The sequence below is a fragment of the Haliotis rubra genome, unplaced genomic scaffold, assembly GCF_003918875.1.
Source record: "Haliotis rubra isolate DU_JTF1 unplaced genomic scaffold, ASM391887v1 Scf568, whole genome shotgun sequence".
NCBI lineage: Eukaryota > Metazoa > Mollusca > Gastropoda > Lepetellida > Haliotidae > Haliotis > Haliotis rubra.
The window spans coordinates 580,406-589,871 of NW_025767266.1; the positions used below are offsets into that span (position 1 = coordinate 580,406).

At 40.0% G+C, this 9,466-nt stretch overlaps 1 long non-coding RNA gene across 1 annotated transcript; it reads left to right on the forward strand.

The window, feature by feature from the left end:
- The first annotated feature begins 2,235 nt into the window (after positions 1 to 2,235).
- LOC124254208 lies at positions 2,236 to 4,743 on the forward strand. Its single transcript, XR_006892417.1, has 3 exons — positions 2,236 to 2,328; positions 3,537 to 3,563; positions 4,092 to 4,743. It is a non-coding gene; the product is annotated as an uncharacterized LOC124254208 (long non-coding RNA).
- Positions 4,744 to 9,466: the final 4,723 nt, after the last annotated feature.

Genomic DNA, 9,466 nt, shown 5'->3' on the forward strand with positions numbered 1-9,466 from the left:
CACCAACTCTTGCTTTTTCATTACAATACATTGTTATCTTTGTACATCAACACACCCCACACCCACTCTTGCCTTTTGTCATTACAATATATTGTTATCTTTGTACATCAACACACCCCACACCCACTCTTGCCTTTGTCATTAGAATATATTGTTATCTTTGTACATCAACACACCCCACACCCACTCTTGCCTTTGTCATTAGAATATATTGTTATCTTTGTACATCAACACACCCCACACCCACTCTTTCTTGTCTTTTGTACAGCAACACACCCCACACCCATTACAATACATTGTTATCTTTGTACATCAACACACCCCACCCCCACTCTTGGCTTTGTCATTACAATACATTGTTATCTTTGTACATCAACACACCCCACACCCACTCTTGGCTTTCTTATTACAATACATTGTTATCTTTGTACATCAACACACCCCACACCCACTCTTGCTTTTGTCATTACAATACATTGTTATCTTTGTACATCAACACACCCCACACCCACTCTTGCTTTTGTCATTACAATATATTGTTATCTTTGTACATCAACACAACACCACCCCTCTCTTGCCTTTGTCATTACAATACATTGTTATCTTTGTTCATCAACACACCCCATCCCCACTCTTGCCTTTGTCATTACAATACATTGTTATCTTTGTACATCAACACAACACCACCCCTCTCTTGCCTTTGTCATTACAATACATTGTTATCTTTGTACATCAACACACCCCATCCCCACTCTTGCCTTTGTCATTACAATACATTGTTATCTTTGTACATCAACACACCACACCCCCACTCTTGCCTTTGTCATTAAAATACATTGTTATCTTTGTTCATCAACACACCCCATCCCCACTCTTGCCTTTGTCATTACAATACATTGTTATCTTTGTACATCAACACACCCCACACCAACTCTTGCTTTTGTCATTACAATATATTGTTATCTTTGTACATCAACACAACACCACCCCTCTCTTGCCTTTGTCATTACAATACATTGTTATCTTTGTACATCAACACACCCCACCCCCACTCTTGCCTTTGTCATTAGAATACATTGTTATATTTGTACATGAACACACCCCACACCCACTCCAAGCCCGCCAGCAAATCATTCATAGAATGTAGGTCACCATTGCATATTTTCAAATTGTGTTCTTTCCACTGCGCTGGAAAGTTATTTACATCAGGCACCCAAGCCAATGTCCATTAGTAGACCACAAGATGTGAACTTTGGGTTGTCCAGAACTGGAGTAAAGATTGGGGGACTGAGGTCATGAGGGTACAACATTCACACTTTTGTGTGGTCAACATACATTTACCGGAAGAATCAACATAAACCATACCGACTGAAAGTTTTAAATACTTTAATTCCCTGACATATTGGGTATAACTTATATGATATATATTAACATGTAAAAGGGTGTAGACCCGTGAAGGTCCGGGTTAGAATATTGATCTTCAGTAACCGATGCTTGTCGTAAGAAGCGACTAACGGGATCGGGTGATCAGGCTCGCTGACTTGGTTGACACATGTCATCGGTTCCCAGTTGCACAGATCGATGCTCATGCTGTTGATCACTGGATTGTCTGGTCAAGACTCGATTATTTAGAGACCACCGCCATATAGCTTGAATATTGCTAAGTGCGGCGTAAAACTAAATTCATTCACTCACTAATAGGGTGTAATATCCTAGGTATGATCTGATGAGCAACCCTGGACATTGTCTTCAAATTACACCTTACAATCTCCAATCTTTTTCTACAGCAACAGGTTAAATATTTGAAAACGTCATTACTACAGCGAGTGTGATATAAACGAATAGGACGTTGATATGCCTAGTGATTGAAAAAATATATAAGGAATTGTACAGTTATTTGAACATCCAACTTTGCATAAATTCGCTCAGCTCATGCAATCCACTGATAAAAAGATAATCCAAGCTACAGCTATGTTCCCGTACAAGGTGTTCAACGCACGTCCTGTAAACTCTTGAACTTTAAAGCTAAAATTACTGCATGCAATATACATTATCAGTCCATTTCAATACTGTATTTGGGGACGAGGCCTTGTACTGTAATATATCTGTCTGTCTGTACTGTGTGGGGGAGATATTGCTAATGTGACGTCATTCTCTCTCACATATACAGATTTGGAAATGCCTGTTGTAGTCGACTCTAGATCACGACAAACTTCCTGTACCACCGTTAACAAGCCTGCAGTGTAGGTCAAACTGACATTGTTCTTCAACGTTGACTTCTGAAAGTTAGATCAAGGATTGCCGACCCAAATCAACACGAACTTCAGGGTGAGTTTGCTTCAACATTTTCAATGACCAAATTCAAATTTATCACCCGGTTTGCCTTTTTTTGGTATAATATACTGTTTACGTTCAGACATACTTGCCTTGTAATTTTCATCCAACGGCCAACTGGATATGTGTCCCATCTGTGAAAATATAAATAACAACTAGTCGGTTGGAGAGGGAGTGGTAATAATGAGGAAACTGAATGTTATGACAGAAGCAGTAACGGTTTCACTAAAGCAAAGACGACAAGCATGACGAGACCGTTGTTACGGAGGCATGTTAAGGGAATCTTTGAAGCTTGCCAGAGCAATGACTAATTCATTTGTCGTATCTAACCAGTCAGTGGATATGGACAGCTCATGATTTGTTATTATCCAATCAAAACACAATTTTTTGGACGTCTATATAAATAACGCTTCAATAGATGCGCGAGGAAAGGATCGGCAACATGGGTGCTGTAAGTAATGATTCTTATTTATGCATGTTGTGACTTTGATTTGGTAGACCTCACAAAGAGGACTTCATTAAAGTTGAGATTGAAATTTAGTAACTTCATTCCGTGTTTTTATATACAGTCAAATCCCGATGAGTCGAATGCCGGTGTCTCGAATATAATGCATAACACGAAGTACCTGTCGGTCCCGACCATTCCCTGCTGTTTTTGTCATCATTTGAGTTCCGGTTACACGAATTCGTCTCATAAATACACACGATGACTCGAAATGGAAATTTGGTCCCTTGAGATTCAAACAATAGTAATCTTGTATACATAAGCCGAAGTCAGTCAATGAGAAGTTAATTGGTGATCCACCTACATATAACTGATCCAATTAACAAACCAGCGCGGCTGGCACCTTTCCGCTATTGTCGGGTGAGTTCAAATGGCAGATTAGTGATTTTACGGAAGCGGAAGAATTAGCACATGACATGACTCGTCTGATGATGAAGACGAGACACACCCTACCGTCATGTATTATCAACTACCCTACCCTCGTGGTAGGATCAATGTGAAAAGACAGCAAATAAAAACTGGTATTTTCAACGTTTTATGGTTTTATGTTGGCACATTTCTACAACCCAAGTGCCATCACTATTTTATTTTCCTGAATCAATTTTAGTTTTTTCTTTGCCTGTGACAGTACAGCAACCGATATCTTTCTATGATTCTATTGTCCCACATGCTCTAACCCGTCTATTTATTGTTTCAGGGTAATTCGAGCAATTTTCATGGAGAGGTGAGAGTTATATTTCGATGTTTAGTTACAGATGACAAGGCGGATAATCATATTAAATATGCTGAATAATGTTCAATGTTCTATTCATGAAACATAAAACATAACCGATCATTTAGCTTTGAAATGACCAAAACTCACCTATCCACACACACACACACACACATTCATAAGAATCGAAAAAATATCTGTACCAAGGATCTTCAGACGTGTGTGTGTACGTGTGTGTATACATGTGTGTGTGTGTATACGTGTGTGTATACGTGTGTGTGTGTGTGTGTGTGTGTGTGTGTGTGTGTGTGTGTGTAATACTCCGTTCCCTCAAATTGATATTTGATTCCGACCTGAAATACAAACAATGAGACCTGTGAGATTGCATTCAACTTTCCAATAGTTAACATCATCACTCTTTGAAACACATGGTCATGAATCCCGAGTTGTACAATCGACTCAACGAAATTTGTGAAAGTATCATAGTCTAGGGTATGTTTTCTTAACATTGTCTCACTTTTCTGTTTGTTTTTGCTTCAGAGGATTGACTGTGGACAGCATGTTGGACACTCGGATGTTTCGAACTTCATCAGGACGCATGACATCCAAGGGGAGGATAGACGGATACTTCAGGGCTGCTACGATCTTTTTGAATCGAAGCCAGATTTCGTTTGGCAAAATTGCTCCATCGAAGTCATGTGCTCGTCAGTTGATGTAAAGTTCGTGTCTGGAGATGAAAGCAATCGATACATCTTACGTTTTAAAGAAGGTGGCATTTGGACGGCGGATCTGAGAGAAGAAATACGCACAAAAATCTTCAATGTGTATGAGTGGTTACGTAGACTCGTGCAGGCAGTTGGAGAAGCAGTTGCTAGAGCTATCCAGCAAAATCCTCAAATTCTACTCCCTTGACATATGAAAATTATGAAGTGTTTTATAGTGGTTCAGATACACACATTAAAGAAAGAGACCAGAATATATCTTGCTTTGTCACAAACGGGATCCCTGCTGCTGTTATCCTCAGCTAAGAAGTGTTTATTATCTACATGGGTACTTTCGGTCATATTGGTTAACGTAATCCTGTTCTGAGGTGTATAGCTATACAGAACACTTTGGTTTTCAAAAAGTTATCACATACATTGTAATACATGTAGCTATGTTTTAATAAACTTGATTATCTATCTTTAAAAAATGGATATGTAATTTTTTCTTGGCGTGAGATATATTTTTCACGATCGAGGTTGTGCTGATGTTCGACCGCCGATGTGGGGCGTGGTGGTGCGCGTCAAACGCAGGGTGGCTCCGGGGGTGGTTTTACTATGCCCGTTTCGCCGGTATGCATGGTTGGTGGGACTCGACTCGCGTTCACATCGGGATTGATGCCCAGTTTCTGATCGAATGCGTAGTCGACTTTCGACCGGGTGCATTCCAACGTGTCCTGGCAACACTTGATGGCCGTTGGTAAATCCACCGGTTTGGCGATGGCGTCCTCGACGTTCACCACGAACTGTTTCTGCGCGTCTTAAGCGGTTCCCTTACCGATAATACCGGAACGCATCTGCGCCTGTGAGCCCAGCACGGCCCACACGTATGTTCGAATCGAATCATATGGTACCCGTGCAAGTAAACCCTTTCACCTTTTTCGATATCATTATCATCCAGGCGGTGGCCGCATCGGGATCGGTTTGTTTGATGTACGAAACGTGAATTTGCTCGTTCGTCGTGGGGCCTGTAAACGTATGGTACCCGGGTATGTACTCACCGTCTGTATAAGCGAGTCTAAACGTTTTGGATTTATAGAAATAAGTGTCGACTTTACCTAAACCGTGGTTCACACCGGGAAGGTGAAAGTATTTATTGGTTGGAATCACAAATTCCCCGCAAATACGTTCGTACACACGTCGATCGTACGGGTTATCGAGCATGGTCCATGCTGTATCTTGCGGGAGAGGCGCACTTATTTCCTTCAAATTCCGTCTCGTCTGATAATAAACGTGAAACAAGGTGACCGCCTCCCTCAGTTTGTCCGTTCCATAGTCGAGTGTCATACACGACCCCGTCGTCGCGCACCACACGGCTAAATTGAGTTAGTTTTGATTCCAATTCACCACCACCTTAGCATTACTGACTGTCACGATATATTTTTTGAAAATATCGATAAAATTCATTTTAAAACTCATTCCGTCCGCGTCCACCACAATTTCCATATTCGTTAGCGCATCACTCATGTTGAAAGTATACCGCAGTGTCTCGTATATGTGTAACATGTACGTCAAGCTCTCGGGAATCACGAACGGTGAGCCCGTTTTACTGCTGCACGTGATCGATAACACGTCGGGGGATCTCGAAGTCGCTCTCTGTGATCTCACCTACTAATCTGGTAGGATGGGTACAGCATTCAAGTCCTGAGGAAGTTTTGGGATGAAAGCAAGACATTGTGTTTTATGTATTCATCAGACATGCTAGTTAAATAAAAAGTTTGGTTCCAAGTTGAAATATGGTGCAAATAGTACTTTTTTGAGCACTGTACAAAGTGGTTGTGGAAAAGGTTGCTAAAAGGTCAGAAGGTCATAATGGGAGAGTTGAATATTTAAAGTTTGAGGCTATTAACTTTATCAAAGTGTGTTTCTCTATTTCATGAAATATTTTATTGAAAGAAAACCCCAAACTATATATTTTTTAAATTAATTTTTTTTATAATGAACACTCCCTCTCTCACAGTGGCAGCTAGCAGACAAATTTAAGCAGATGTAGGTTTTGTGCATGTTGTAAGTATATGATTGCCTCATTTCATCAACTCAATGTAAATCAAGTTATTAAAGAACAGTTATGTAGGAAACAAAAAAGAGATGTTTATTTTTGTTTGGTGAGACTGTCAGTAAGGGAGCAGTCCTTATTTCAAAATGTAGTTGGTCAATATCAAATTATGATTTATCAATTTCTTATTATTACGCTTGAACTTTTTCTTCTAAAAGCAGAGTTCTATGAAAATAGATAAGAATATAATGAAATGATGGGGACATCAACACACCCCACCCCACTCTTGGCTTTGTCATAGCAATTATATTGTTATCTTTGTGCATTAATCCAATCTAACTGGCTTCGTATTATATTGTTGTACATTCTCCCAACTTGCATTGTGTAAACATGATTTAATCTCTATATATTCACTCTTTATACTGACTCGGCAAGTTTTGGTTGCTTCCGTAGTTAATCAGTTTCACTCCTTGCTTAAAGACACATCAAGGACGTTAATCAAGTGTTAGTAAATTATATGAGAAATAAACATGTGATTATGTATGTCATGGTGTTCTTGAAAGGTATTTTGAAGTTGGACGAACATGAATACATGACACGTGTCTGAAAAAACTTCTATTTGTTCTTTATGCGACGTTTTTGGAAAATGATGAAGGAGCAAGAATTATCTCTGAAACGTCGTGTAAAGAATATAGAAGAAGTTGTTATCCATAAAACGTGTCATGTATTCATGTTCGTCCAACTTCTAAATGCCTTTCAAAACCTTGAAATGACAAATGGTCTTTGTGTCTCCGTAAAATCCAGCGAAATATATCAGATGTGAAAACGAATGCCGTATTTTATTATAGGATATTTATATAGTGCACTAGTACATGCTTGAGGCGCTGGTTTTCCCCCTTGATCAATCGTCAAACTCAACAGCACATCGTATTATCAATCTCAACTCCCTTGGGAGTATACAACTCTTGCAGCCACTAGGCGCACCAAGTTAATGTGACTTTCGCATCCATACGAGGTACCCAATCACAGCTGGGTGGACTGGGAAACACAGACACACTACTTGTCCAAGTTTACTGCACGTTGCTGTACCCGCAACTATAGTCTGTTTGCAGTGAACACGTACCGATGAATTTCACTTTAAACAAAAAAAACCAACTCGAATAAAGTGAAATTAATATTGCGAATCATACATTTACCTTGCCAATTGAGCATTTAAATCTCAGAATTGTATTCAACCTAGGATAAAAGTTGTTTAACAAACGATCATAGTTTCAAATCGATATTATTGATTTGTATTGCAAAGGGGTATGCACATTAAATGAAACACCGAGAACAAGTAGGGTTAGTCTAAGTTAATGCTCATCACGTACCACACGTGCATTTGTTTCACTCTTCCAACTACTGCACTTACCCCCTTGTAATACAATGTATCTGTATCCTCAATACTGACAGGTTGCTGACCTGTGAAGGTCCGAGTTAGAATGAACCTTCAGTAACCACTGCTTGTCGTAAGAGGCGAGTAACGGGATCGGGTGGTCAGGCTCGCTGACTTACATCGGTTGCCAATTGCGCAGATGAATGCTCATGCTGTTGATCATTAGATTGTCTGGTCCAGACTCGATTATTCACAGACCGGCGCCATATAGCTGGAATATTGCTGAGTGTGGCGTAAAACTAAACTCACTCACTCACTGACAGGTTGCTCATCACCTGTGGGTATGGTTACTGTCCTAGTCGTAACATTGGCAATGTGGACATCTACTGCCATCTTCGAATGACTCCTAAACAAGTTGTACACGACTAAACTAGGTACAGTGTCCAGGTCATGAGGCACTACTGCTCCGTGTGTTGGTTGGAGTATGGAACATGTGGGTTTACAAGTAAGGGGCTTATCTATACTGGCCACATAAAGAAACTGTGCACACAGGAAATATGAAGATAGACAGACAGTGTCTTTATACATAAATATAGGTGTGAACATAGCAAGTATTGGAGACAATCAAACGGTCATGCAGGTGCCAGGCGACTGGACGTTATTGATGGTGGCCTATGGCCTTGCAATTTGTTACTGCACTGGAATGGTTCGAGCAGGCATGAGCCATCAACAGGTGGCAGCACATTTCCAATGCCATCGTAACGCGATATCTGCATTGGTCAGGCGTTATGGAAACAGTAATGACGTCGCCGACCACCCACGTTTTGGGCGTCCCCGAGTAACGACGCCAAGAAAGGACAGATGGATTCGGGTGATAATCTCAGACACAGGTTCCAGACGGCAGTGACCACGTCCCAAACCATTCCCCAGGCCTTCAATGCTCATTTGGTAGCCTATATGCGTCGTCGATGCACCGCTGTGCTTCACGCGCATGATGGTCATACCCGTTATTGACTTTGTGACTTCGTCGTGTGACCCCCTACTCAATTTTGAACTTCTGACGTCACCGTTACGGATATTGTTCATGTTCTTTTGACATGTTGTTGTGGCCCGATACTTCAGCTTATAAAGTGTCTACATCATTTCGTCTTTTCTGCGTTGTATTCCATTTTTTGAACAATTTTCTGCGTGCACAGTTTCTTTATGTGGATAGGTAGATACTTCTGAGTGTCATTCCACTGAGGTGGGATAGTCTGCTATGACATGCAAATGAAGGTCAAAGGTTATCCGACCATAGTACCATCATTACTACTTCAAATATTTGTTTCTGTTCATAATGTCACGTGAATAGAAATACAAGTTACTTCTAATTTGTCAAGCAAGAGTCACTCTTGCTTGACTACGGTATAAGAATCCATACCGAAACGTCGCATCATATATTATAAAGAAGTTGTTATCCATAAAGTATCTTACTTTCTTATTACTCACGAACTTCTAAAATGACAATCAAACAGATAGAAATGAATAATTTGCTAAACTGAAATTGAAACATTTGGACCATCATTCTTTTCTTGTGACATCATGAAAGTGTTACTTTGCTTTAAACATTGATTTATTTTTACTGCAAAGAACATTATCAAGTAGAGTATGCGTGTGTAAATAAACCTCATTGGAATGCCTTTGTGGTGAACGTCAAAAGGGAATACTCTCGTAAAATTGAACGAAAATTTAGAATTTATGACAGTACTTAATTGTTTCGCGTTTTTATCTTTTTTACTCTTTT